Source organism: Equus przewalskii, chromosome 4, assembly GCF_037783145.1.
Source record: "Equus przewalskii isolate Varuska chromosome 4, EquPr2, whole genome shotgun sequence".
Taxonomy (NCBI): Eukaryota; Metazoa; Chordata; class Mammalia; order Perissodactyla; family Equidae; genus Equus; species Equus przewalskii.
Genome location: NC_091834.1, coordinates 56,853,201 through 56,875,869, shown reverse-complemented (window position 1 = coordinate 56,875,869; position 22,669 = coordinate 56,853,201). Strand labels below are relative to the sequence as shown.

Below are 22,669 nucleotides of genomic sequence, written 5' to 3'. Positions count from 1 at the left end.
ACTTTAACCCTCAAAGATTTTTCCTTATTAAATTAGAGAGCAGAAGAACATTTGATCACCTTTCTTTCCCTCAGCCAGATCTTGTCTACATCGACTGGCCCAGTGCTTGACAACAGGAGATTCACCAGTTGTTTCATAAGGGTGATGGAAATGAAAAAAGTTCATTTCCCAGTCTGAAAGGTTTTGCATCATAAAAAGTTCCTAAGTCTTTCCTCAGTAAGTGTGTTGACTCATCAGTAGAGTTTGCTTGTGGGGAAGAATTCCACTGAGTGAAGGGAAGAATTGCACAGGCAACCACTTGGGAATACTCCTTCAGGTCCTAGAAAAGACCTGTCGTGAGCATGTACACTGTTCTTCTCTCTCACAAGAAGACCTTTATATGCCACTGTGTCCTTAGCAGTCAGTTACCAGAAGCTCTATGCACCAGAGCCTCAACATACAAAAGGACAACCAAGACGGCACCTTCCATTGTCTTTGACTGATAGTCTATGTTCACTAATCCAGAAGGAAATAAGATTTAGGACATTTTCCTTGTGTGAAGACAAAAACCCAAGGAAGAAAGCAAGCGCCAAAAGAAAAACTGGAACGTCCTTGGCATCTGTTTTGCCTTGATCAACAGTCTTTATTTCTTACCGCTCTTTACCTCACAATCCTGGAAATGTTCCTTTGAAGAATACCATGGTCAGTTCTGACATAGCAGGAAAGAAATCTTTGGGCTGAAAACTCTTCTCCAGGTGCAGACACCCAAAGCAAGGCCACCTTGATGGTGTCGTCTCTAATAGGAAGCAAGGGAAGGAGTGAGAAAGTGGTGAAGGGATAAAAGGAAAAGATGCCAAGTGACAGCTTTAAATAAAAGGAACCAGAAATTTCCCATGAGGAAAGGAAAGTCATTCAGAACCATTTTTACAAACTACAGGGTCCTTCCCTTTGACGCCTCACACTAAGAATAGAAACACCGTCCATTCCACCTCTGGGTCACTGTCAAACTGACACTGGGATTACTTACTGTTTTATCCTTGCCTTTGGACATCAGCTTTTATCCCCAGATAGCAAAGCAACAGAGAAGAGAACTAACATGAACAGAATGCCTGCTATGCATCAACATTGTCCTGTGCGCTTTATGCGCATTATCTTGTCGAATTTAACGTAGTTCTCCACCACAGCCCGTTGTACAGATGAGGAAACTGAGCTGCAGCGAGCTGATGTGACTGACCCAAGATCATACAGCCTGTGGGTGGCAGATCTGAGACTCACATTCACTTGAGTCTGCTCCAGAATCTGTGCTTTTTCGTGATATCAGTATCAATAAGGGTTTTGTTTTGTTTGAAAAAACTTACCAGAATTTATTCAGCAAAATGTGGGCTGCCTTTCCATAGATGACAATATGTGCCTCCAAAGATGTTGTAAGGATCAGATATAGTAAAATAAACTCTAAAGCACTTGCAGTACCAGACAAGGTACTTGCAAGCATGGGTCCCTTCCCCAAGAAGTCAGCCTCCTGCTCTCTGATTGCCAATTGTGGCCGAAGTGACACTGCCAGAATACTCTTCTGAGGCAGCTCAGAAGTCTCATCCACTGTACATACACACCCTGTTGTTGACCCAAACCAGGGTAACCTACTTCTGATTCCCAGACTTGCTCTGAATGACTTACAAATGTAAAAAATAAATTAAATCATCCTTGAAAACAACAGCATGTCACTACTGAAGATATTCAAGAATATGCTGCTGACTCTGAATTCTAAAAGAGACCCTCCAAAACTGTTTCCAGCAGAGCCTTCCTCTGTGGGATTACACATGTCTTCCGGGTAAACTCCAGTCAAGAGAGCTGCATTCATTTGCATGGATATTTTAGTATGTTTTCAAAAATCCATCTTATTACCCTACCCTTGTGCTTCCAGGGGAACTGCTAACTTTCCACGCCCGCAATGTTATTATCAGGGTGCTTTCCTTTGGAGCAGAATGTGTGTTAATTAATCAGCATGGGCAGCCATAAAATACCATAGATTGGGTGGGTTAAACAGAAATTTATTTCTCACAGTTCCAGAGGCTAGAAGTTCGGACGAAGGAGCTGGCCGATTCAATTTCTGGTGAGAGCTTTTTTCTTGTGTTGCTGATGGCTGCCTTCTTGCTGTAGCCTCTTATAAACCCATAGTCCTATCAGATTAGGGCCCTCCGTTCTTATTACCTCATTTAGTCTTAATTACATCCTAAAGACTCAATCTCCAGTTATAGTTACATTGGAGGTTGTGCCTTCAACATACCAATTTTTGGGGAACAAAATTTAGCCTATAACAATATGTTATAATATTTTAAACTCATTGTCTTCCTTTAATCAAGCAAATTTTTCCAATGGCGTTTGGATTTGGGAATCCTGCAAACACACGGATACTCTTCACTGACCTCAGGGTTGGACTATTAATTGGTAAGATATTCCTTCCTGATAATTTTTTGCTTTCGCACATTTCTGAAAGATATATACCTGACAACAGACTATCAATACCACCTTTTGTCTTTAAATTGGATATTATACACTTTCTAATGCCAAAAACTGGAGGTCCCTTGAAAAAGAAGGCATTTTCTAGAGTGTTCCCTCTTCTTAAGGGCAAGAAGAAGCAAAAAGTACAAGTTTACAAGAAAAGTTATCAGTGTTTCTTTAAGGGCTCTGTTGTTAATATCAACATTCCTATCTTTGTACCAGTGAAACAAAATTACTAATCTTGGGGACCGCCTCCCACCCCCGCAAGCATAAAAAGCCATAACAATAATCTGGGCCAACTAAAGCTGGAGATCTGTGTCGATTAAGATTAATTTCCTAATTTAAAAACTATTGTGGTGGGGTGGGAAAGGGCATTTCAGTCCTGTCACTTCAGCACACACCCAGGCCCCACGCGTGACAGATCTGATTATTGTGGCGAGCCCTGCCCATCCATGCTTGTATCAGCCCCGGGAGCCAGTGTGTCGGAGGGCAGAGATTGCAGCCTGCCCTGCCACCATCTTCCACCCTCTGGTTACACTTTCTCTGGAGCAAAGATGAAAATCCTCATTAGGTTTGAGTCCCAACCTCACCTCTCCCACTTCACTCCTTCTTTGAGATGACCTGCTCATCCCTCTGACCAGCAGACCAGCAAGAAACAGCTGCAGCTCAAAAGCCACACATAAACAGCTGCAGTCCCTGGATCAAGGGTCAATAGACTTCCTGATACAGAAGATCCCCTCCTCTCACAGGGGGTCTGGTTGCTTTTGCACACCACTGTTAGAAACTCCATGGTCCTCCCTTAGGCTTCGCCATTGTATTGATCCAACTTGTGCAGAGCATCAGCAAGAAGTCGCACTATATTCCCCCAGTGACTCCCTATTGCCTCCCAGCACGGGAGGGGGCTCTGCCAGACACACAGCAGCCCCTTCCCTGGGCTTCCCTGTGCGAAGCCCAAGAGAAAGATGCAGAGGAGGACAACAGCTGCATGCTGGCTCATTCTTGACAAATGGGCCTGTCACTCTTCCTATTGATTAGCAATATTATGACATTTCCCTTCAAAAACGCAGATGTGGCAGATCATGGCCAGATAAGGCCGTGGCCCTGGGTGGAAATTAAGGTTTGCCATTGCAGGCTCTTCCCCTCCAACATCTGTTCAGCTTCAGAGGGATTAAGAAACCAAGACTCTGATGGTGTTCAAAAGACGTGAAGAAGCGGAAGTTCTGACACTCTTACAAACACACGTGAATAAGACATCACTGTAAACATGGAAGAGGGAGCACATGGCCAAGCTGTCCGGGATGCAGCAGAAAGTAAGGGGCGTCCTATGCCGTTAGAAGGTGGGGCCTCCCTCTGTCTGGGCAGAGCCACTCTTAAAGTCTCCTGACTCCATAAATCAAGCCATGGAGGGGTCTGTCATTTCTGTCCCTTTGCATGAAACACATGAAGGGAACTGGTGAATTGATGGTTCATTGCCTTCTCCCCTCCAAAATGGTCTTTAATCTTCTCATCCTGGCCCTAAGGGGCTGATGGTGTATTAAGGGGAAAAATGCACCTAATTTCATTTTCTTTCCCTTGTACAAAGCATTCAGATGATAACATGTGCCGACTTTAATTTGTGAAACTTCTATGGGGCACTTTCCCTCAACCTATTCCAAACACATATTTCCATGTCAAGAAAAAAAAGTGTTCTGAATAGCAGTGCATTTAAGTAAAAAAAGGAAAAGTGCAACTTGCAATCCAACATATGGTACATTTTGAGGTAAATTACAGGTAATTCATGAACATTTCCAGCAGCGAGATTGCCATCGTGGGACTCTTGTATATCCATTATGTTCTATTCTCATTTTTGTGGTTAAAGGAATCTCTCAAACCTTTGAAGCAGAAAAGGCAACACTCTCTCTGCACCATTTTGTCCTGCTAAGGAAAGTTATTATCCTGCTAACAACACACGGGACTGATCCAGCAACGTGATTTAGGCAAAGCTGATGGAAAGCAGGCTGCCAGGAGGGCATGTGTAGCACGGGTTTTACAATGCAAAAGATCTGGGGGTTGGCAAGCACAACAGTTAAATAGGAAAATAAAATCTGAGCAAACTAGAAACAGTCAGGCCGATACTATTGGATGAAAGAGAGAAGAAAAGAGGAAGTCACTTGGGGGGTGGGGAGGAGAAACAAAAGGAAGAAAAATACTGCCTGTTAGCCCTGGGGGTCGGTGATGTAAATTAATATGAGCTAAATGGGATGTGACCAATTTGTAAGGCATTTGTTTCTCTCGGGTGAGATGAGAGATCTCCATCCCAAGCAGTCAGAACTCGCCTTGGGCTACCCTCGACTAGTCGCTGTAACCAACTTGACCATCTTTCTTAAGACACAGAACCCCTTGCAGCTCCTTAACATCCCAAGTCCAACAGTCTTGTAAATTTACTCCTGTGACACTAAACTCTCTCTCCTTCAGACAAAACCTATATATTGGATCCTAGTTTGTTGGGAAAGATGAAGGGGAGGGGGAGCAAAAGAGAAAGGAAAGACAAAACAAGCACACTCGGCATATTTGGCCCCTCTGCCTTGTTTGAGCAGCCTTTGTGTCTGGACCGCCTGCAAGAATTACGCAACTTCCAACATCTCCTTCACATCAAAGAGCTTCTGGAAGAGCTCTCCAAGCTCTGAGGCTGAGCTGCCCTGTGCCTCCCCAACGCTCGTCCTAAATCAAGCTTTTATCTGCCTTCCCATCAGAACTGATGCTAAGTGTCCCTGACACACACATCCTCCAAATAATTTGAACTTGATCTAGGCTTTCGGCCCTCTTGACTCAAAAAAATTGCCAATGATTTGCTTGGCAGCCATCCACCTCAGCATAGGCAATTGTGGGCAGTGATGTTGATGTTCATGAAGAAGCAGTTGCCATGACAACACAGAGTTCAAAGGAAGGGCCCTCAGTGGTATCAGAATAGGGGAGGGTGATAATATAATGAAGGCTTGTGTCTTCTCAGGGAGGGACAGGAGCTGGCCAAGTGATGGGGGTGGGGGTGCAGCATGGGCAATTCACTATTACAGTTATATCTGAACTACGCATTTATTTGGCATTTGCGGAACCTACTAGCTTAATGAGAAGTATACACAATGGGGATTTTGAGGACTGTATCCTAGCTTCAACTCTGCAGTTAAATAGTGAGTGACCTGAACCTTATTGCTCATTAGTTTCCTCATCTATAAAATGAAGGGTTGGACTATTAAAATCCAACTTCTTTTCAATTGTTAAAATACTCTGATTCAATTACTCTAAGCAATTTGAGGACTTTCTGGGTCCATCAGATAATATCCTGATGCGAACCGCATTCTATTCATCAGGGTTTTACAAGATGGAGAAATGGGTGTATATCTGCTGACAATGGGGTTCAGACATTCATGCAACAAGTGCTTATTAAACACCTACTTGGCTCTGAGCACTGTTCAGGGTGCTGAGAGGATGGAAAAGACAGACAAAGCCCCTATTCTCAGTGAACACACAGTCCAGCAGGAGAGAAAACATTATACAAATAAACACACAAAGGATCGTTTAATAGAGGTAGTGGAAAGGGCCACCATGATGAATATAGCATGTGACTGGAAAATCCCAGCTAGGCTAGGCGGTGTAGGTGGGCTGGAGGTGTGTCAGAGAGGCTTCTTGGAATAAGTGGCCTTTGGGATGACACCTGAAGGATGAGAAGCAGTTGACTAGACGAAGAGAGGAAGGAGAGAGCCTTGCAGACAGAGGGAAGGGCATGTGGAGCGTGGAAGTGGGAAGGAACTTAGATGAGCTGTGCAGGGGGGCGGTGGGCATGGCCCCATCAGGCCAGGTCAGGAGGGCCACATTCGGCTGTTATGTTTTTCACTTAAGGGCAATGAGAGGGCATTAAGGGTTTATAAACAGATCAGCTATTCTGATCTGCATCTTTAAACGATTACTCTGGCTACATCATGAAGAATGAAGGCAGTTGGGGAGGGAGGGGGCTCGGATTTCAGAGACCAGAACATCCTCAAGACAATTGTAAATAATTCAGGAATCAAATTTCTTTTACTCCAGGTTACCTATTTTGATAGTTGGAGGTTATTCAGAAAATAGTTCCTCAATCTTTTCTCCTTTGCCTTGCTGGGTGGACACATCCTGGGATGACTTTCCTGAACCCCAATTGGTTGAAAGTGCCAAGGAAATTTGCGTGACCAGTGGTGAATTATTATTGACCTATTATTCTTCCAGTGTACCTCCACTGGCCTGCAGACATTTCCTGCTCCAAAAGGGGTGGGAGTGGGGGGGAAAAGTGTGTATAAAATGTTCATCTTTAAATTCTGAAATGCTTCCTCCCGAAACTTGGAAACGTCCACATAGCCATCCATGGAGTTGTACCCAGTAATATATCTACTTTGAAATGGAACAAATCCAGCTTCAAAAATGCAAAAAGTATGCCTGGAAAGAGTTCTTTTCATGTCAATGCTTATTGCATGGATAAGTTTGGGGGTGTCAGATTGCCCGCCGCAGGGAGAAGTTCTGAGCTGCCAAGTTTCCAGGGTGAGAACAACTCAAGTGTCAATGAGGTGATCAGTTTTGGACGCCTGAGAGACAGAGGCAGGGCAGTGAATGGATAGCACAGAGACCCTTGTCCCTTTGTTCAGTCAAAATGTATTGCACTTTTGCTATTTTCTGTGGGCGATGCTAACTACTTTACATTCCTTACCTCATTTAATCCTCAGAACAACTTCACGAGTAGGCGCTATTATTATCTCCGTTTCACAGATGATGAAAGGGAGCTTTAGAACATTTACCTTACCTGCCCACGGCCGTCAGCTCTCAGGCCCTCACATGTACCCTCTCTGCTCTACTGTACAGCTGATCCCAAGGGAGGGGGACGATGGGGAGAAGCTCAAAGAAGGGAACCTCATACTTCTAGTCATTCTCTCCCTTCAAGCTGGTGCCCCTTCCTCTCTCATCCGGCCTCCCTCTTTCCCACTCCTAGAGGGAGGCTGTGGGGAAAGATTTATGAACAAGGAGAAACTCTCTAACCCCCCTATAAACTTTATGGGCCATGTGGACATGTACAAATCAGATATAAACATGATGTCCAGGGCCAGAGTTCTGTAAATAGTGATATCACTGAGGCAAATCTCCAGGAGAATCTGGTTCCCGAGAGAGAACAGACGAGGGTCCTGAAAACAGCGTGTGAAGAATGATGAAAGCTGCTTTGAAGTGAGGCCCAGGGCCTGGGGCGTTTTCAGCAGCTCTCCCCCTGCAGTCCTTGGAATTTTAGCTGCAATAAAAGGATACCAAAAGAAACCAGCTGGTCTCGTCAGATTTGTTAAAGCAGAAGCAATGTGTGGCCCTGCGGAGAGGAATTTGATGGTGAGATTGGTCATGGGGTGGTCTTCAGAATTAGTCACTAGGCCCACCAAGGTGTCACATCAAATGCTGGGTGGGTTACAAGGTGCTTCCACTCAATTTTCTCCTCAAGTCTACACCAGCCCTGGTGGGTAACTAGGGACATAGTAGCCTACCCATTTTACAGATGAGGAAGCTAGAGTTGACTTTGGCCAAAGGGAAGCCAGAGAAGGGTTATACTGCCCAGGCAGTGTCATCTAGTGACAAAGATGGGGACCTAAAGGTAAGATAGAGGATCTGAGCCCAGTTCTATCTCTGCCTGTGAGTTTTCTCATCTGTGTCCACACTCAAGAATGTTCTATAACAGAGTTGGTTGCTGAGGGCTTGACACCTGAAGAAACATCAGGGAGAATTCATGCTCATTGATTCCAGCACTATTCCTGGGGTCCAGAGACCCTTAACTGAGACTCATCCTGCAACAGTGCAATTAAAGTGGGTAGTAGTCAGCCCCCAAGATCCTCACCTCTTGGCATTCATACCCCTGTGCAGCCCCTCTCACATTGTACCAGGGTTGGTCTATGTGGCCAACAGAATGTGGCAGAAGGGACGGCATGTCACTTCTGAGACATAGAAGACTGCAGCCGCCATCTTGGATTCTCTCTCTCCCTCTCATCACTTGCTCTAAGTAAAGCCAGTCTGCACATTGTGAGGACAGTCATGCAGCCTGTTGAGAGGCCCCCGTGGCAGGAAACTGAGTGGTCTACTCAACAGTCAGTGAGAAGCTGAGGTCTTCCAAAAACCACATGAACGAGCTTTGAAGTGGATCCTTCCCCAGTCAAATCTTCAGATGATGGCAGCCCCATCTGACAGCTTGACTGCAACCTCATGAGAAACTGTGAACCAGAACCACCCAGCTAAGCTGCTCCCAAACTCCTGACCCAATGAAACTGAGATCATAAAGTTTTGTTGTTTTAACCTGCTAAGTTTGCAGGTAATTTGTTACACACCAATAGGTAACTAATACATTGTGTATGCCTCAGCTTTTCTGCTCCGAAGTACTAAGGAGAAAAGGCAAAGGAAGAGGACTGCTATAATTCCTAATAGTTTATTGCTGTTCAGCTAAGAAAGATGCTTGGCAAAAACCCTACATTGTAAAGAGTGCCACAAGAGAAACACTTTTCATATATAAACTATGATATTAGTGATAGAAATAAATAATCTTTCTGTTTAGAGCTGGGGATAGACACAGCAAAAAATGGAAGTACTATGATGGCAGACGACTTAGAGACCTGAGCTGAATCTCAACTATGAGTAGGAGTGGGAGAAGGCAGGGAGGGAAGTGAGCAAAGTAACAAAGAATGTAAGACCAGGGGATATATGAAGAATAAGAAAGACTTGGATATGGCCAAAGCAAAATGGAAAATAACATGAGATGATGCTGCTTTGCCAAGAGAACATCAGCCTGGACTAAAGGAGACAGCAAACAATGGACACCCAGCTAAATCAGTTGCTGCAAGAAAAGATCAAATGTTGATTCACACGGTTCCTATATAGCTGTGATGACCAACATGGTAATCACTAGCCGCAGAAAGCTATTTAAATTTAAATCAATTAAAATCAAGTAAAATTAGAAATTCAGTTCTTCAGTCGCATGGAGCACATTTCAAGCACTCAAGTCATGTGTAGCTAATGGCTACTGTATTGGACTGTGCGGATATAGAAAATTTCTGTCATCACAGAAAGTTGTATTGGACAGCTTTCACATACAGTATTCACTAGATAATATCACAAGTCTATATGGAAATTTTAAGACAAGCTGTGTAAAAGATTGGCAAGCATCACATGGACAATATCCAAAGCAACTTTGAGTAGGCAAATGCTGCCCAGGCAGCCAGACTCAGATGGAACCTCTGGAATGTAATTGCAATGCAATTTTTATGTGCCTTCCTCACACTCTTGGGCATGTACATTTCTTAAAGCTAAATAACTTCATAATGATAACTATATAAATGTGTTTAATATTGTAATTTTATAAATACTGGTCAATTTCATCAGCAAACCTATCCACGATATTTTTTTCTCCACTGAAATCCTGTTAGTATTTCACAGAGAAGTAGTATCCTGAGGAACAATATTAGAGAAACGTTCATAGGCCATGAGAAATTTGAGGACACTGATGTGACTAGCTTTACAATTTAATGGCTTTTGTGAAAAACATCAAGCAGGATATTTTCGGGCAGGGGCTGTGAGACATGGGGGGCTGGTGAAGGGAGGCAATGAGGACATGGTTGCAATGGTTCAGGAGACAACAATGAAGTCCTGAAGTACAGCATGGATAGAGAGGGGTCCTGGGTGAGGTGCAGAGATGCAAAAAGATAACCTAAACATGGTCCTTGTCCTGACGATGATCCCAGTCTCTTGGGACGCCACAACAAAGGATGGACATGTCACTGAGTAAAGGGTGCAGAGCCTTGCTAAGAAGGTCATTTAAAGTTGAAGACGATGGCTCTGCAGAGCATTCCCCAGCCCCTTCAATCTGTCCCATAGCTGAAAACTACATCTTTAGAAGATTAATATGTTTGTTTAAGGTGTTCTATCTCCAGGACTCCTTTTTTCACAGAGGACAGAAAGGCAGTCTGGATAATGGCTTCAGAATCTGCATTCTGAAGCCAGATTGTGGGGTTCCAATCCTGGCTCCACCACTTACCAGCTATGTGACTTGGACAAGTCACTTAACCTCTCTGTGCCTCAGCTTCCTTATCTGTAAAACTGGGCTATCAGTCGTGCCCAGCTCATAGGGCTGTTGTGAGGTTGAATGAGTTTTATGCCAAGGGCTTAGAACAATGCTTGACACATAATGAGTGCTATATAATATTCACTCTTATTTTCATATTTTTTCAGTCTTGACCAGGTAAGTTAGTAACGACCATATGTGACAGCTCAACTGATTTCATGGCATGAGGTCAATGGAGTTGGGTGGATAGCAGGAACCGAAGAACATGGAGCATCTGCCATGAGCTCCTCAGCCTCAGGTGATCCATTGGGGGAAATACTAGGGAGATAGGTCAGCTTTAGTGAAAGAGGTGAGAGCTTCACAAAGGCAAATCTCCTTTACTTTACAATTTCTGGTGATGCTGATGTGGGTGATTGGGGGCCATTAGGAGCATCAACTTTGGAGTCAGTCGTAGTTCTGCCTTTTACCAGCTGTGTGACCACTCTGAACCTCAGCTTCTTCATCAACAAAATAGAGAGAATAATACCTACATCATGAGGTTAGTGGGATGATTAAATAAGATAATATGTGGAAAGTAATTTGCAGATAGTAGGCCATCAGTAAACGGTAGTTTTTACTATATTTCATCATAAGGTGTTATTGATTGTAAGATATTATTGATTACAAACCAATCTCAGAAACATTAACATGTGAAAAATAGAGTACAAAGAACGGAAAGGAATCAATCTGGCCATCCCTAGGGGATAAACCAGTCATCAAAAAACAAAACAAAAACAACAGCCATTAAAGTCACCATAATACTAAGATGATAGATAACAAATATGCCCCAGGCACTGTGCTGAGCAATTCCAAGAAATTAACTTACTTAATCCTTGTAGCAACCCACAAGGAAGATGCCATCATTCTCCCCATCATAGAGAGGAGGAGAAAAATCTAGGACTCAAGGAGATTAAGGAAGTTTCCCAAGGTCACATCAATGGGAAAAGGCAAAGCAAGGTCTGAATCCAGGTCTGGATGATCCAAGAGGCTGCACTCCTGGCCAGATTGCCACAGTGGTCAAGAAACTTTTGGAAATTTCATTCTAAGCATAGATGAGGTAATGCAATGCCAAGGAAGTGCTCTGGAATTGATGTCCAACTTGCCTCCAGGATATAGAAATTTAATAATTCCAATCAAATATTGAGGACCATTATGATCCAAGGTCTGAATAGACATGTTACATACATAAACATATATGGTTCAATATCATGTAATTTAATAAAAGCTCTATGAGGTAGATTTTATAGTCCCCTTTTAAATAAAGAAAACAAGAGTTCTAATTTGCTCGTGGTATGGATCAGATTAAGGATTCACATCTAGGTATATCTGATTTCAATGCCCATTCTCTTGCCACTGTGATACACCACCTGACTCATATTATCTGTTAAATGAATTGGCTGCTTGTAGTTAGAATGATGAGAAAAGGAAAGGACAGTTTGCACCATTTTTTGTGTGTTCTGTGATTTGTATGAGTGGACTTAATATTTAGCTAAAAACAATTTGCTGCAACTTTGTTGGTTCTGTTCTAATACCCACTTCTGACGTCTGGTACTCTAAGTAACAATCGGTTAGCAGTGCCCTACCCACTTACACCCCACATATTTTATCCTCATAATTTCACTGAATGGATAATGCCAACCTGAGTTATTGGAGATAATTGGGGAATGGTCAATCGCCACATTGGAAAAGTGGCCAATTCCATTTCCTGCTGAGGGCTTGCACAGCAGACCCTAGACCTGGAGGCCACCTTTCTCTGATTCCCCATGTAACTTCGCATCTTTTGCTGCTCCATCCAGCTGCCGGCTGGTTGCAATTCGCCTCAGGCAGCCTGCTGCAATTTTCCACATCCCGATCTTATCCTCCATTACAAAAAAAGATGGGAAATATAATGGGCTGAAAGAATTCCGACAGCAGATGCCAGACATCAAATTACACAGGTAGTAATCACACAGATTAGGAAACATAATGGATACAATATTCAAGCTGAACACAGACAATGAAGTTTTCAGTATGATACAAGCTTCTTGTTAATAAAATGAAATAACAATTTTCTTCTTATTAAAGCTAAAGCAATCTCTATTTTCTAAAGGGATACATGTCACCCAGACCTCTGGGCTGAAATGATTTGAAGCTCAATACACACAAGACCAAATGGACTAATAGACATTTCGGCTGACTCTTACATTTCAGATTGTACTGCTGTTATTGTCATTATACAGCGGCGTGGAAGTTTCACCTAATGTTTCTGAAACCTTTTCAGCAACAAATGTGCTGTTCACAACATGTTGGACCCAGAAAGGCACTGATGTGGGAATCAGGAGACCTGAGTTTTAGTTCCAACTTCCACTGTTAGACTTGGTGACCTTGGGTATACAGAGTGATGACCAAGAATGAAGGGGTGGGAGTGGTCTGCCCCGGGGGCAAGGACTCCGGAGGTGCCTAGCCAGTAGAGAATTTCATTCAATAATAAAACCGACTAAAGTCAGTCTTGTTTTCATTATCATGCTCCATCCATGCTCAACAATGTTAATGATAAAATGCTCATGCTCCTCCTCGAATCGTTGGTTGGTCTAAGTTCTAAGCGATTGATTTTAATGAAGAAACAAATAAAACACACACACACACATACATATGCTTCAAATTAGCACATTTTAATTATTTATCTTTTAATATACATTGTATTCTACATGGAAGCTAATTTTTAAAACTCCGAGTTGCAGAGCTGGGCTCCAGCACATGTGGACCCAACTACATGCTACACGCATTTGTTCCTAGAGTGAGTTTGGAGTGACTTAGAATCACGCACATTTGCTTGGAGCTGAGTTTGTGTCTTCAGCCCCATGATACCATAGACTCCTTAACAGTGGCCTTGGAATAAATGATGATAGCGAGTGATTATAAAGACAAACAAAAACAGAACTTGAGTTACTTCAATTCTGTCATTCTGGGCAACTACTGGGAGTTTTTATTTGTCTAAAATTTACAAGACTGAAACAGTGAGGTGTAAAATTTGTGTTTGGTAAGTGAAAATTTCAGTTCCTTTAGTTCGTGAAATATTCAACCGAATTTGAATCATATTTTTCAAGTGAAATTTATCCTTTTAAAACGTTTAATTGTTTTACCACTAAAAAAAATGAACAAAATAATGATTACTGATTATACATGTTTATTACCGAAAATAATTTTGTTGTATAGAGGAGGGAGGGGTTAAAAGGGAGCCACTGGGGGTGTCAAGTATGCTAGGTACACACTAAGATGTGTGTGGATGTGACCCCACCTGCTGAGGGCTCCTTTCTTAGAGCAGAAGCAGCATCTTCCAAGCAGTGGGGATCTATAGGCGCTCGCTCCCTAGTTCCCTGAGCCCCTACATGAAACTACAGGTCCAATAGACGCGGGAAGTACCTCCTCCCTGTACTTTCTGGGGGATTAAAAATGTGTTACTGTATTCAAAGTTCTGAGAAATCCTGTGGTAAAACGAAACAAAAACGTCTTCAAACTAGTTTGTCCCGGTGATCTTCTTGGTTCTAGTTTGGAGTAGGGGTTGGTGAAGGAGGGTGGCGGCAGGGTGGTCCACGGACATTGAGGAGAGGGAGACATCTCCTCCCATCGCATGGAACTGCAGAATTCCCTTTGGGTTAGACCAGTGGTTCTCAAACTTGGCTGCACATTAGAATCCCCTGGGGAGCTCTTTAAAATCCTCCTGCCCAGGCTGCACCCAAACCAATAATCAGAATCTCCGGGGGCAGACCCCGTATCAGTATTTTGAAAACTCTCAAGTGATGCTGGTGTGTAGCTAAGTCTGAGAACCTGTGGGTTCAATCTCCTTAAGGTGTTTTTCAGATCTTAAGTCGTAAGTCTCTGGGACTTTCATGCCCCACCATGTTCCATTCCTGTTCACAGATGGGTGGTAGGAAGCAGGATGAAGGGGTGCTGTGACCTTTCACCTTCAGTTAGGGCCACGATTCCCACCTCCCAGCCCACCTCAGTGACCTGAACTGGCAAGGCTGTCCGGAGCCTGTCAAAAAGAGGATGCCATTAATAATAATAAAAAACAAATGGCTCCTTTAGCTAAAAACCCCCCAGAAGTTGAAAAATGGGATATTTGTGCACTAAGATGGTGCCCAGATGCCTTGAATTGTAAGAAAAGCAGGGAAAGAGAAGAGCTACAGCTGCTTTCTCCATTTCTCGGCTGATTTGCCTCTTAACCTCCTGGAATTCTGAGCAGCGGTTCGTTTAGCTTGCTTCTCTCAATAGCCCCACACAGGCCCTGCCTCTGGGACACAGCACACAAGGGTTTTCATTAAAAAGTTAACATTTGCCACAGAGTTCAGAGCTCCCTCAATATCTCATTGAAAAGAGACAAAAACAGTTCGGTTTCAATGAGGCAAATGTCGCGGTAAGAGGAATGCTAACATTTTCTTGAAAGCCACTGTAATTATTCAAAGAACAATTCCCTCCCTCCTCCCCTCCATAGCCCACCCCTCACTCCCAAGTCTTTCGTTTGGCCAAGGTTCTGCTTCTACTGTCTTTATTTAACAAACTCCCAGCACCATTTTCATTTTCGCAACCTCATGGGCACAACCACCCCCATCAGTGGGTGACCTTCGAGCTTTATCAGCAGGCAGATCAGGTTGCGTGTTCTCAAGAACACACTTGCCCACTAGTGCCCACTTCCCATTAGTCCCCAAGCAGAGCTGCTGTTGTTCGACAGCAGGTCTAGGGAGTAGAGACCTAGATTGGGAGACCACAGAGTTGCCCCTGAAAGGCGCCAGTGTTCTAGCATCACCAGTCATGTTTCTGGAAGAGGTCGTGGCAACAGGCATTATGAAGTCAAACGGGCATTTGCTTCCACCCTCAGCACGCCTGCTCAGAGAATAGGTGAGCTTGGCCTCCTGTCTCCCTGCTTGTTGGATATCCCTCTCGCCCAACAGGAGTAGTTCCTGTCTCCTCGACCCAGTTTTAGGCCACTAACTTCACCCAGTGGCAAATACCCCTATTTGGAAAGGGCATTGCTGTTCTTACCTACCTGTAGCAGACCAGATACATGTGACCAACTAGACTCGGTCACCAGCACTCTGCAGAATGTCATCTGGGGTCGTTGCCAGTTACCCACCATCTTGAAATTTTCTGGCCTTATGAGTGTTTCCCAAAGTGTTTTCTGCAGAATACAAAGAATAGTTATACATAAAAGCATTTCTGTGATATATAAATTTGAGAAACCCTGGGTTAAACAAAATTAAGCAAGATTGTTACGCAGGGCTTCTCAGAACAACTAGTGAGTGTGGTGATTATTCACTGAGGAGCTAGAATAAGGGGTTAGGATAAGCAGCATCCTCAAATTTATTTGACTATGAAATCTTTTTTATTGCAGAATTTATGCTGGTAAATAATGCCTGAGAACCGTGGAGTGGCAATGTAGCACCTTTCTATGATTTGGTTTCCTTAACTGTGAAATGCGAATAAGAGTACCTCTCGAGATCACTGTGACTGAGGGCCAAACGAGATAAATGCAGTAAGTCACTTAGAACAGTGTTTGGCACATTGTCACCCTAATCTGAGTTCAAATTCTGGCTCCTTACTAGCTGTGCAATAGAGAACACGTTGCTTAGGCCCTCAGAGCCTCAGTTTCCTCATCCGTAAAATAGGAGTACTGTTAGTTTCTAGCGCAAAGTCTTTAAGGGATCCACGACCATTTAAATTAAATTGTTTAGCACACTTTGGCACAAGGTAAATGCTCAAAAACTGCCAGCTAAGAAAAGCAGAAAAGCAGTGCTATGTTTGGCGAAAGACAGCTTGGCCCATATTTTCAATGAATTTGAAACTTAATAGACTGAGGCTCATTGACTCTGGGGAAAACGAACAGAATTTACATTTTAAAACCTGACCAGGAGCTGAGCCCTATTTCATATAGCAATTCTGAAATTGGCTACTATGATCCCACAAAGGAGTTTGTGGATATCATGTTATATTTAGGCTGGGAAGATAAAATAAAGCAGTGTTATTATGAAATCTTACAAAAAAGGCCTTATTTCTGAGCTACAAAAGGATGAATTTGGAGATGATCAAAGCTGATCTAATTCAGATTTAAATTACAAAAGACCTCTGCAGCTTTACCATATGCTATATATATATATATGTATATATACAGGCACACTTTTTTTAAAAAGATCTGAGCATTTTTTGTAAGTAAGGAAAAAAGATCAGGAATTTTTCTCTAGCTTTATTCAGGTATAACTTGTATACAGAAAGCTGGATATAATTAATGTAAACAATTTTGTGCAATCGAATACAGGCATGCATTCGTCTTACCATCACCACAATCCAGGTAACAAACATACAGGGGATCTGGAATTTTGAAGTCACAGCGAACTTTAGTGGAACAAGCACCCACAGATCCTCCTTGCACCCAATTTCGTTTCTGATCCCCCTCTTCTCGCCCAGTAATAAAGAAATCAGCAAGTCTTAATGAATGAGAAAGCTCAGAGGGACTCATGACTATTGTTTTTGCCATTATTTTCTGGATGCCATTCCTGCTACTTAAATCAACAAAAATCTCAGTATAGAACTGCCAAAGTTGGTTGGAAAAGGACAATTACAGGTTAAGCCATTTGAAAATTCTAATATTCACCCATTTTAAACTAAAAACAGCAATTACATACTGCCAGATTTACTACTAAATTAAAATTTAAGCAATGACTTGGTAACATATTCCTAAGATCTTAAAAAATTTTTTTAAAGAATAAAGGGGAAAGAAAGCTCCGTCGTTTTGGAATCAAGCAAAGCCAGGCAGCGCTCATGACAGGACTCAAGTCCTGTTTCATATTTATTTTGAACAACTTGCTGTCTGGTAACATTTTTCTGTTCTATTTTTAATGGCTATAAAGTTTCTATCACATTCAGTAATTATCTTCAATCTCAAAAGGAGAAAGGAAATTCCATAATAAGAACTACAGGAAACATTGAGTGTACAGGTGCCAGAAAATATTGTTTTGTTTAGTGGAGATGAGATCGTAAAAATATGGCTCTTTATAATGCATGTTCTCAAGTTTATTTATAGACACTATGACACCCATTCTTGAGCTCCTTATTTAATCACTAACAGAAACATTATTTCTAAAGGGAATTAGGGTGGTGAAAATATATTTTTACATGGTATATTCTCTAGAGCAGTCTCATTTTTCCTTACTATTATCAGCTACAACGACCCAGGAAAAAAAAATCAGAAGGCAATTTAAGCCGTAACAAACAAAAGCGTTTTAAATTTCTCAGGGGCAAGCTGCACTCCATCTTGAAGGAAATTGGAAGGGATATCAAAGAGAATTTATTGTCTGATGACCACCCCTGGTTATTTAGTGAAGGCTAAAGAGGAAACACAGAAGCAGTTAAGAGACCGATGGAAACTTTCTAAAGGGTGGGCAACAGAGAGGGCTTGGCCATTTCACTAACGCTATGCTTTGGGACAACAGATACGTTTGATAACAAGCAGTTAATTCATTGTTGCATTTTTCTTGCATAGTATAATTGCACATGAAGCAATTATACCAGGTTATTATGATTACTTTTGAAAGGGCAAAATAATGACCTCACTAATCGCAAATTCCATTCAAAGCAGTTAAGGTAAAAAAGTCTATCACCCCGACCGCTCACAGGGGCATCATGAATAATCACTGTTTTCCACTTACGGATAACGTGCATTAACTGGATGTTAGAAAAGAAAAGTAAATAGTGCTTTTCAGTCTACTAGAAAATGTTTTCCCAAAAGGAAAAATAATTCTAGAATACAAAATGCTGTATGTTCCTTCTATCAAAGTATCTACAAATATATATGTACTTCTTAGAGGGTCCTTCATTATCAAAGTAATCTCATTAAATAAATGAAGCAGAGTTAACCATCTATATTTTTTGTTCAAATCTCAATATCCTAAGTTTATCTTCTCTGTGGGAGGTAGGTTTACAACGGTTTATTCCAGAAAAGACACTGGAATAAATGGTTTTGATGCAGAATATTAACAGTGGAAAGTTTCACATACTCACTGTTAAAGGAATTTTTGGGGGGATACCTACTTACTTTTAATGAAGGGGAGTGGGATGGAGAAAGAATGTGAAAGAGGAGAATTTTTGTACACATTTTTCGTATACCCACTTTGGATTTCTCAGCTGAGTTGATAAAGCAGGTGTGTTGGGCAAATTTAATTTCTCTTGTGATAGAGATAGTGAGTACGAAATAGCCCACCAAGGCCGCCCCCCATTTTCACCAAAAGCCTGGCAGCTGTTGAACCTCTGATTTGACCAAGATCCACTGCAGAACCCCAGAATGGCGAGTCCCAGAGGCCAACGGCCCTGTGACATTTTAATGCATTGGGTTTTCTTCTGCCGACCCACGACATGAGTAAATAAAGATAACCTTCACCAAGAAATACAAACCACTCCCAGGGCGACACTGGGAGATTCTGGCAGAGAACAAGTGTCCCACTCGCATTAGCTGCCCTCATCATGAAGAGAGAGAGTGTCCGCTAAGAGCATCAGATGAGGAATTCTGGAAACCCGACTGCTGATATCAGTTGTGTGACCGCAGAGCACGGCTGGGAAAGACCCTACGCAAAATCTCTTTGTTACCCAATTCAGATGAGTGGTTTTCTCAGCTTTGTTTCTCATTAAACCTCTAGAAAGGGATTATCTCAAGTTTTGCCTATTTAGTTGTTTTTGTTTTCTGGCTTAACATACAACACATGACCTCATAAAAATCGCACCACATTAAACAGGCTGTGTTGAGTACGCTGCAGTGAGGGTGACTTTACTGGTGTTATTTTAAGTGTCTGTTCTCTGAATTCCCTTGGAATTTACGCTGTTAGCTCCCATGAATCGGAGCAGACCTCCCAGGCCTGCAGTTACACACGCTGTATATTTATTAGCTGGCCGCTTCACTTCTAGACGCTGAGCGAGGGCTGTATTTCGTCCCCGAACACTTGCGTTCCTGAACATACTTGTTTGAAAATGTCTCTTAAAATATATGGTTTAGCTGCATAGCCTAAAAATTTTGTGTAATCAGAGAGAACGTTTAGAAAACATTGTTTGGGGAGGGAAATAATGCTTTAATGCTACTTCCAAGAGAATAAATAATGCAATTCCTCTTCTCCAGGGCTGTGGGTATGCTGGTTTTAGTACTGCTAATAAAACAAAGGAGAGACACGCTCCTTAGAAGGGGATGATACAAAAAACATCAAATATTTAACCACTTGGCCTGGAAATGCACACAGGGACACAAATCAGGTCCTTTTACTAATACAACAAATACTAAAATATCCATTTCAAAGGCTTTCCAGGGGAAAAGATAAGGTTAAAATCAAAGAGAAAAATTTCTCGGTGAAGTTCGTGGCTGTATATCTAAGAGAAAGCTTTCATTCTGCCAAAAAAAGTTTTCCTCTAATTTTAAAAGATTACAATTTATTTTACGCTTAAACTGAGGTGTTTACCATCCTCCCTTCTTTAATTTACAAGACATTTGTTTGGTATTGTTTCTCATGTTCCGAGCTTATAATTTTGTTCTATCTGGCACTCCATTTCCAGTAAAAGAGAATTCACTCCAAACTGTGATAGGTTTTTAATTTGTGACAATTGCTTCAGAGCAGTTCTGAACAATTAGCTGAACATTGTTGAAAACAGGGGTTTAATTTTTTTAAGTTCCTGATTCATTCTGATTTGTATTACCTAATGAAATCTAGTCTTGAAAAATCCTGGATCCTCATAAAATCACAGATTAGAAAATATGTGCATATTAAGGTTTCCCGAACTTTCATTTCATCCAAACCCAGGGAACTCTGCTAGACAAGAGTGTGGGATCACTGGTGAAGTAGCGCCACCACCTGGCAATGTTCAGAGTGGCAGCTACAAGCTCCTTTTCCTTCTGAAGGTGAACTCTTTCCAACCGTAGATTTAATTGGGAAAAAACTTTTTGGGTCTACCTAAGTGTCTGAAGAATACTCAGTGTAACGCTTAACCCTTTTCCTGCACTGTTACCTCTACAGAGAAAAGAAAGATTCATCCCACCCTGGAGATGATGCTTTTCTAGACGTCTGAGGAGTGAATGACCCATCACAAAGCACAGAGGCATGTGTCACGAAGGGAAGCTGAACTCCAAAAACTTACACTTGGAATTCGGACACATATATGGTTAGTGCACATACGTGTGTTCCAGGATGTTAAAATTCCCCATCTGTAAAGTTAAGGTAATAATCATATCTACTTCACAAGATAATTTGGGGAAAAAATGAAATAATGCCTGTAAAGTGCTTAGCACAGTGCCTGGCACACAGCAGCGATCAAGACTGGGAAACTGATATTTATTCCATTTCTTTTCAAACATCCAAATCAGCATTCATAGAGTTGGTAAGGATCTCAAGATGTTGTCTGGTCCGGCTCCTGTCCCAGGAAGTATTCCACACGTTTCTTCAAAGTCATGAGAAGAGAAGGATTTGCCATCCTCTGAGTGAGGTATCCCCTTGCCAGGTTCTCCACCTCCTAGTGTGGCCTCAGCCTCCCCCTCCAGCCTCAATGGCCTCTGACCCCAACTCCTGGGTCTCCTTCCAGCCCCGAGCAGGCCGCCTGCCTCCGGTCTCTGCGTATTTCCTCATCTTATGCCTTCCACCTGCTCGTTTCCCCTCTTTGCTTATTTAGTCCCCTTCTTTCTTGGAGGCTTAGGTTCCACCTCGCCTTTGAGTTGATCTCCCTCTCTCTTCCCTGCCACCCATTCCATACCCAGAAAGCATTAGCATTGGCAGCTATTCCCTCTCTTTATAACTTGCCTTCGCATAGCTGTAAACTCCTGACAGGCAGACACAAGATGCTAAACATAATTGTACCCAGAAACACAGCTGGATATTTGTTTTTATGATATTAATCTCCGCGATGAAAATGCATTTCCGTACTCACAACTTTACAACCAAGATGATCTGCCAAAAAGTTGGCCCAAATTGATCATGGAGATGAAACCTAAATCCCTGATCTAAATTAAGAGAACAACCGGTCACAAATTAGCAAACATGAGAACTTAGCTCCTGTGCCACAGTAAAAGGAAGATGAGAGAAGATTTGTCATTTTATTATGGAGATAATCAGATGGTAGTAACATCTCGGGCTTATGTAGAACCTTTTTTCCCCCATATAAGGACCTATCTGTACATCCTTATTTACCATCCCGACATCTCTCTGTGGTGGTAGAGGAGGCACCTGGAGGCAGGTGAGGAAACCCCAGCACAGGGGAAGCCTGAATTGGAATCCTGGTTCTACTACTTACTGGGTTTGTGACCCCAGATAAGTTGTTTAACCCCTCTGACAGTCCGTTTCCTCCTCTGTACGCTGTTTGTAATAATCCTGCACAGGGGTGTGAGAGGAGTAAAGGGTCTGCACGGTGCCTTCGCACACACGCTAAAGGTCAAAGAAACGTGCTGGGAGGGAACACAGGGGTTCGAGGGTTCCTCCCACTGTGTCTTTGGCTGTCATTTCAGAATTCCCTAGCATTCTTCTTTTTTTAATCCAACGGTTTAAACTCAATTTTATCCTAGAATCACCAGCAGAGGTCACTCAAGGACAGACTGAATTCTTACTGCTCTCAAGCCTGACTTCCAAGTTGAGGGCTGCTTCATTATAGTTAAAATAGCGTAACATTTTCTGGTAACACTTCGTTTTAACATTATTATTCCATGTTGTCCATTAAGAGCTACCCTGCGGCAATTTGATCAATGTTCTGCTTACAGAGTTTTCTTCACTTAAATTCTGTGTGGTGAGACCCAGCTAAATACCCTTTGGCTAGAGGAGTGGAAGGATGTAGTGTATTGAGGAGCCACAGGGTAATGACATCATGTTTTTAATGACAGAAAAACAGTCTAAAATGACTATCAGAGCAGGCAGAAAGAGACCTGGGCCTGTATCTGCATAAGCAGTGAAGGGGCTAACAGGAGAGAAGTGATTGTCTCAGAGACTCAGAGGTAAATTTAAATGCTTGGGGTGGTTTGGTGATATTAGGAAAAAAAACATACAGCTCGGGGTTTGCAGGTTCGGATCCCAGGCACAG

At 42.4% G+C, this 22,669-nt stretch overlaps 1 long non-coding RNA gene across 1 annotated transcript in view; it reads right to left on the bottom strand.

The window, feature by feature from the left end:
* Window positions 1-601: 601 nt before the first annotated feature.
* LOC103561977 (uncharacterized) overlaps window positions 602-22,669 on the bottom strand; it is a 266,670-nt gene continuing 244,602 nt past the window's right edge. Inside the window, exons 6-7 of the long non-coding RNA XR_011539128.1 lie at window positions 15,627-15,758; window positions 602-775 (exon numbers count right to left, since the gene is read on the bottom strand). This is a non-coding gene — a long non-coding RNA (uncharacterized lncRNA). The remainder of the gene's footprint in view (window positions 776-15,626; window positions 15,759-22,669) is intronic.